This window comes from Polistes canadensis, unplaced genomic scaffold (genome assembly GCF_001313835.1).
Source record: "Polistes canadensis isolate GaletaPanama2010 unplaced genomic scaffold, ASM131383v1 scaffold_232, whole genome shotgun sequence".
Lineage (NCBI taxonomy): Eukaryota > Metazoa > Arthropoda > Insecta > Hymenoptera > Vespidae > Polistes > Polistes canadensis.
Genome location: NW_014569779.1, coordinates 210,177 through 217,916, shown reverse-complemented (window position 1 = coordinate 217,916; position 7,740 = coordinate 210,177). Strand labels below are relative to the sequence as shown.

Sequence of the window (7,740 nt, the reverse complement as noted above, 5' to 3'; positions counted from 1 at the left end):
TTGTAAAACGAATATTTGTGTAGCTCAAAAGAGACAATCTTCCCGTGGCTTTTAACATCACGTATTTCATGTATCAACGTTACATCTCTTTGTTTAAAAAAAAAAAAAAAAAAAAAAAAAAAAGTAAAAACAAACCCTCGGGCTTTAGATAGAAATGCAAGGGTAGAATATGCGAGCACAAGCAAGTTTTATACATCAAACGATTCGATTAAAATCTCATTTTGTTGGTTTCATTCGGAAGGATCCTCGTTTATTTTCTCGGCTCGCTTGTTTGCCGCATCCGATGCTTCAGGCTATATCAACTTTTTCTCTTTGTCTCTCTTTCTCTTTCTCTCTTTCTCTCTTTCTCTCTCTCTCTCTATGCTACTATTATTACATTTTCTTAGTCGGATTTTCTTTTTCATTTCATACTCGTATTCATTCCCGATCCGTATCAACGAGCAGTTTAACGATCAGTTAAAACGATTACAAGGGAATGAATTAACGAAGCAAACGAAATCATTTCATATTTATTATTATGTTTCTTCAAACAGGGGGATCCCATAAATCCCATAAATAATAATAATAGGAAAATTTTCATCGAAATTGTTCGTTAATATTTCATTGTCTGATAATGGTTATCATTTACAAATAATATAAATATTTACTTTAGTAAAAGTTGGATTTTGAAATGGATCATATTCGTTGCGATGACCGGAAGTATTCTACATTACCGACGTTGTCTCATCAATAACTACTATTATCATATGCAGGTAAAAGTATGAGAGCGCCAATGTCGGGATTTGTTTAAAACTGCATATGATTGTTATCTGGTTTTTTTTTTTTTTTAATCACAAGGATAAAAATAAATATAACGTTTTGAAAATTAATATTGTTTACAGGTAAATAATGGAAAATAATAGCAAAAATATGGCAGCGGTGGGATTCGAACCCACGCCTCCGAAGAGACTGGTGCCTTAAACCAGCGCCTTAGACCGCTCGGCCACGCTACCTTGTACAAATTTTGGTGAATAGTATTAATATTGTCACTAGTTTCAATTTCTTTTTTTTTAATCATCTAATACTAAAATAGAAAAACAAAATATTAATAATTATATATTCATTATATTGTGTTGAAAAAAATATATTTTCTTTATCGGCAACATGTACACACACACGCACACGCATAAGCGATTAGCAGATCAAGCGGGTCCAGGAAAGGAACCATGAAAGGGAGCTTTTTATTAAATATCGGTATCGGACCGATCACTTCATAATGAAATACTGCGACTTCACACTGCTATCTCCAACAATTATCTTTATATAATATAAAAAAAAAAATAAATTTGAAAACGTGCTAGTCGTTATAAAATGAAATGTTTGATTTTAACGTTAGAGTTAGACGGATCGTAATCATTTGAAAAAAAAAAATATATATATATATATATATATATATATATATATATATATATATATTTCTGATTGCGTTAAAATATTTTAGAGGAAATACGAATAATAAAACTGTCAACAGTTGAACAAATATTTACATCCCTTTATTTATATTTTCAGATAAACGTGACAATGTTCGCCATTGATGATAGGTGCAATTATCAAACAGTTTCCATTCATTCATTCTAAGGAGAGAAAACAATTATTAGACATAAATCATGCAGAAAATGATAGGAGAGTTTCTAACGTTGACATCTGCATAGATTTATTCCAGCTTTCATCGATAACGCACGTGTAGAGATATGTATGTATACAGAACTACATATATACGAAGATTAGAGATGAGATAGAAGAAGAGAGGGAGAGAGATAGAGAGAGAGAGAGAGACAGAGATAGAGACAGAGATAGAGACAGCATATCTGCAGTTTGTCGGCCACATGTCGTGGGCGTAGATATCGTGGTTTAAACAAAGGCAGTCCCGGGCGGAGCTTTTCGATCCAGGAATATTGCGCATGTGCAAAGTAAAGAGTTTTCGACCCGCGTCACGTCGTAGTGAGTAGAACCGGCTGTGGGATGTATAGAATAAAAGCGACGAGTGAAATGCGAAGGATAGATAGAGAAAGAGATAAAGAAAGAGAGATAGATAGAAAGAGAATAAGAGAGAGAAAGATAGAGATATGAGAAGAAGAGAGAGAGAGAGAGAGAGTGAGAGGGACAGAAAGCATTCCTGCATTTCTTTTTTTCCGCTTTACGACGGCCATTTTGTTCGTCAACTTAATATTCGCCGCTCATTTTCCATCCCGTCCCACGGGCAGCTCTTGTAACTCTATATTCGCACGATGAAGCTCAATTGTCGCACTGCTAGAGGTTCTTTGTTTCCCTCCGCCTTCTCTTTTCTCTCTCTCTGTTTCATAAGAGAGAATCTAACTATACCATTGCTAATCGAGTCCAATTATATCGTCGTTTGGTAAGACAACTCTCTGTTGTTGAACAATTTTTCAGTCGGATTAGTCATCGATCTGTTAGCCCATTACCGTTTTCCATCAATGACAGGTGGTCTTTGAAAATTGAAAGTTAATCCAATCGAAAAGTCCACTTTGAATGTATATAGTTATATACTGTTTAGACAATGCATTGTGTATATGTATGGGGATAAATGGTAGAGGGCTTCTGTACTGACGATAAATTTGACGTAGAAGTTTCCATAGACTTCATAGCAAATAGACTTGGTTGGTTATTATGTTAGAAGTTGTGACATGTATCCGATAAAGGCCAATAACTTTAAACTTGAAGTCGTTCGAAACTTCTTTATCATGCTTTTCATTTTTATGCCTCACACATTAAAGGCTTAGGAAGTATTTATAGTATACTTAATATATATATATATATGTATAGGTACGCTTTTTTCTTTTTATTAAAATGATTTGTTTTGATTTGATATGAAATATCAGGGTGATCAATAAATAATATTGGAATTTGTAATATTTTTAATGTAAACGGAATGGTATTTAGTTAATAGATCAATTTATAACGTTATTATTTCTCTCTAGTATTTTTTTATGTATTTAAATATATATATATATATATATATAATAATAATAATATATTATTTTAGATTTAGATAATAAATAATATATCACAAATTTTGGATTAAAGTAAAACTTCCCAGCGAATATATATATATATATTATATGAGTATTAAAAATAATTATGTATTAATATGTTGCAGGGTGTCAATTAATCGTATTCAAATCAAAACACAGAGTCGTCAAGCGAGATGGTTAGTGATGTTAGTGGATGCTGCAAGTCGCAGGAAAGCACGAAGTGAGGATGCATCCCCGCGGTGAATTAATCATTTCAACAGCTGCTGTCGCATTAGCGACAGCGGATAAGACAAATGAACGTCGTGGAGCTTGTTAAGACGTAATCCGAGAGATGCGTCTCCCGCTTCCACCTTGTACCCTCACCCCACCCCACCACGACGCCGTCATCCTCTTCCGTTTTCTGCCATCGCATCCCTCGTCTCATCTGGGATTAGTCTCCGGTATATTAGGTCGCCATTTTGCCTGCCGATCCTTCTTTATTTATTGTTTACGATCAATCTACCATTTTCTCTATTTATTTCTTTATTTCTTTTCATTAATTTTATCTTATTTAATTTCAAATTAAAATAAAACAAGAAAACAAAAAAAATTTAAAGACAAATTATACGAATGTTTATGACGTTATCTTAAAGTAAAAAAAAAAAGGAAAAAAAAGAAATAGTTTTAAGCGCGAACAAAAATTGATTTTCATTTCTTTATAATTTTATGTTTTTTTTTTTATGAAAGAATGTTTTTTTTTTTATGAAAGAATGTTTTTTTTTTTATGAAAGAATGTTTTTTTTTGTTGTAATGCAACCGATCAACATTTCATAAAATAATTGTTGTCCTTACAATGCGTACAATTACGTACATGAAACATAAAATTAATTCACTGTAAAGTTGCATTCGCATGTTAGTCTTTTTTTTTTTTTTTTTTATTAAAGGACGTCATATATATTTATTATAACAATATATAATCATATGTTATAAAATAATAGCAATGATATTTATATATTTATATAGTTTCATTAAATTCTTTTCATTTTTATTTCTAAATATTTTTCTATCAGTTTATATTTTGATCACGCATTAATTTTATATTTATTTCCGCCGATTCTTTCTTCATATTTATTATCTACGATTGATCATTCTATTTCTTGCTCATTTCTTTGCTTACTTATTTTTTCTATACATTTTTACGTGACTTATAAATTTCTTCCTCTCTTTTATCAGTTCTTATTCCAATCACGCGTATCGAATTTACATTATATACTTTTAGTGGCTGTATTCATTTAAAAACTAAATGGAATATCTATTATGTAGCTATCTTTGAATGGTGGGTACGGTAAATTAAATTATAATTTATATTTCATTTCAGGTAAAGATGAATTTATTTTTGTCCATTATAAATAAGACTTCGTTATTACGTATGTTAGTTACATACATACAATTTTGTCAAGTTCGAAGATACCATCGTTGAAATTTTTCTCCCACACTTGAAAATCTTTTCTAGATCCGAAAGATTGCATCCGACAATACTTAGGAAGAAATTTCGATGACAGATAACGTCAATGCGGGTACCGTTGAAGTTTAGCAACGAGATAAATCATTTTGAGTATTACGATCATCAGCTGCTATTTTTGTATGTTATAATACAATTTTATTCCATCTTTCTTATTTTTTTTTTTTCTTCCTTTCTAAACTTGTTAGTTCTTTTTTTTAAATAATTTCTTTCTTTTGTTTCTTTTTTTTTTTACGAGGGTGTTTCTTTGTTAAGTTTCTATCCAGGACTTAAGAGATTACTTTTCCAGATTCGCGCGCGTCCAGAACAGTTTTAATCAGAGTATAAAAGTTCATCGTAAAGCTGGATTATGCGAGTCGATATATATATAGGTATAGATCGACTTTTCAAACACAAGTACGCCGACGTTCTTTGGATCTACTTCGCTTTTGTCGGACCGAGTATTGCGCCTCTCCATTTTGTCATCCCCTAGTGGAGTTTCAATGTTGTAACCATGGAGACGTCGCGTTTCCGCAAGGGGAACGTATAAGGGGTGTCGAGCGTACGTAGGCAAGTATGGTGTGTCTGCCATTGTTAAAATTCGTTCGTGTATTGCGTGTCCAATATCGATAATGAAAATACGATATTGAATGAAAGTACGATGAAATTGCGATCATTTAATGGTATCATTTGATAATGTTTGAACAAAAAAAAAAAGAAAAAAAGAAAAAAAGGAAAATAAAAAATTATATAAGAATAAAAAAGAAGAAGAAGAAGAAATATGTTGATCGATGGAAAAATTCGCATTCGCGTATTTATTTATCAAATAGATAATAAAAATAGAATAACGGTGAAATATTTCACACTATGAGCTAACTAATTTGATCCTACTGTATCTTATTCGCAATTGACAGCCGGATGATTGATGAGAAAATTTGCTCTCGGGCCCGTCAACCTTTCAACGCTTAACGGCGTGTCCTCGGCGTTAAATGGCCAATGAGTTTCATAGGAGCCATTAAGAAAGGGGTCCTTGATTCGTAATGAGACTCTCAAGGAGAATCTTATGATTATCACCCATTAGGATAATAGGGTAAAGCTCTAGCTTGACTGTATCTGTTCAATGTTTCATTGAAGAAAACATACTTCTTTATCTTCCTTTATTATTTTTCAAAAATATTCACTGCAAATATAATTTATATTGATTTTTTTTTTCATACGTTCGTATAATATATTCGCAGTGATTTTAATATATTTTTTGAAAATGTCATTGAGAATTATTGAATTTTCTTTATCTCAGACGAATGAACTTGTAAAAGAGAAAGAAAATGAAAATGAAAAAGAAGAAAAAAAAAAAAATCATTTTGATCCTTCAGGAAGGAAGAAGGAAGGAAGGGAACGTTTGTTAGTTCTGGGCCATGTCACGAATGCAATTAGTGACTGATTCGCCAAGCACTGGGAAGTCCTTCACAGTAATAGCGAAGGGCTCTTCAAATGTTCAAGTACTCTTCCGGTAGCGACTGCATTTTGATTTGCGCCCCAACGTACTGCCTTAAAGTGCAACTTCGCTTTATTGCAAACCAATGGGAGAGATGGGCATAACTTTAACGGTCTTTGCTCTTTTATTCTTGTGAATTTGTTATATTTTTAACTGTTACGTTAATGGTAAGTTTAACTTGTGTTTAAAATTGTATCTAATTACGGTCATTTGTTTATCTATATAATGTACATTATACATATTTTTACTTATATTTTAGGTATGACATATACTCTTCTATGATTGTTTTAGATCCGACGGAACGTGTATATCTTTGAGCTGAATAGATAACATACGATTAGGATTAGAAATTGAATTTATTTTTGAATGAATCGTTGTTTAAAAAATATACTGTCTTTTACTTTGTATTTAATTAGCTTATACAATTTTTCATTCTATTATAATCTAAAACGATCCCCCCCAACGTTTTGACAAATAATATTCGTTTTTGTCGAGCTATTCAGGGGAAAAGTTTTTTTGACCTTAGAGAGAAAAAACCCTGGCATTCGATGACGAAAGTTTCGACGAAGAAACTGTTTACGGGTACGGGAAAATTGTCGGTGATGGTTTAGAACGCCTCGTTGTAACCAGATTCCCATTAAAGCAACACCTTTTGTAGCATGGAACAGCATTGTGGTAACATTATTGTCCGCGACAAGGATGCATTATAATTCATTGTGTTGTTCTCGTAGCTTGGATCATTCAAAAGGTGCCTAATGCGACACCTGGTAGGTGTAATGTTGCCGCCATATTCTATTATAAGGATAATTTGATACATATCGTGAACGAAAATCCTATAGAAGTTTTGTCGAGACCCTGTGTGATCCACTGAGTGAAATTGTTCCTGTATATATAATATATACATATATATGTATGTAAGTATTATATGTTAAAAATTTACCGATAAGCACATATCTTAAATTAACAAAATAATAATTATTTGACAGAACAATGAGATAAAATAAATTGAAGCCTGAAAGATTGTTGGATATTTTCAAGCGAAATAACAAGTTGATTTTCAATGAGGATTTTAAAACTCGATGGATTCGGGCGAGCAGCAGTTTACTATTGTCGAGAAGTGATCTTATTTATCGTTACGTCTAAAACGTAGCTGGTATATCTGGATGAGAGAATCGTTGCTGCTAGGATTTTGGTCACGTAGAAACCTGGTAACGAAGTTAAGCTGGAAGCTCCTTCCAGGGATGGACCTTTCGTATAACGTGTCTCGATTCCAAGAGCCCCATGTACAGAGAGCCCATAGAACCAAACTCAATATGGTGGAGTCAATTGGACCGCCCGTACTTTAGGGGCATCTTCTCTCTCTTTTTCCACTCTTCTTCGAACATATTCGCTTGGTCGTTTTCTCCCCCTCTTCCTTTCTTCTCTTTCTCTCTCTCTCCCGACCACCCTCTTTTCTTTATTTCACCCTCTCGTTCACATAATGGAGACACAATCGACTTTGAAACACAATCGATAGTTACCAAGTCCATCGAGGAAAAATGTTACTATGCGTTTGCGTCCCTTTTGAATGACACATACACGATCGTTCTGATGGTTGTAGAGTTACACCCCTATACGCCATTAAGATATACATATTTACGTGGAGAATAATATGGTGGTGGAAGCCATTTTATATGTTCTTATACGAAACAAAACTTAAATATATACACTATGTAAGTATTATAATTAAATAT

At 32.8% G+C, this 7,740-nt stretch overlaps 1 non-coding gene across 1 annotated transcript; it reads right to left on the bottom strand.

Moving 5' to 3' along the window:
• Nucleotides 1-910: 910 nt before the first annotated feature.
• On the bottom strand, nucleotides 911-992 carry Trnal-aag. Its single transcript has one exon. It is a non-coding gene; the product is annotated as a tRNA-Leu (tRNA).
• Between the last annotated feature and the right edge of the window lie 6,748 nt (nucleotides 993-7,740).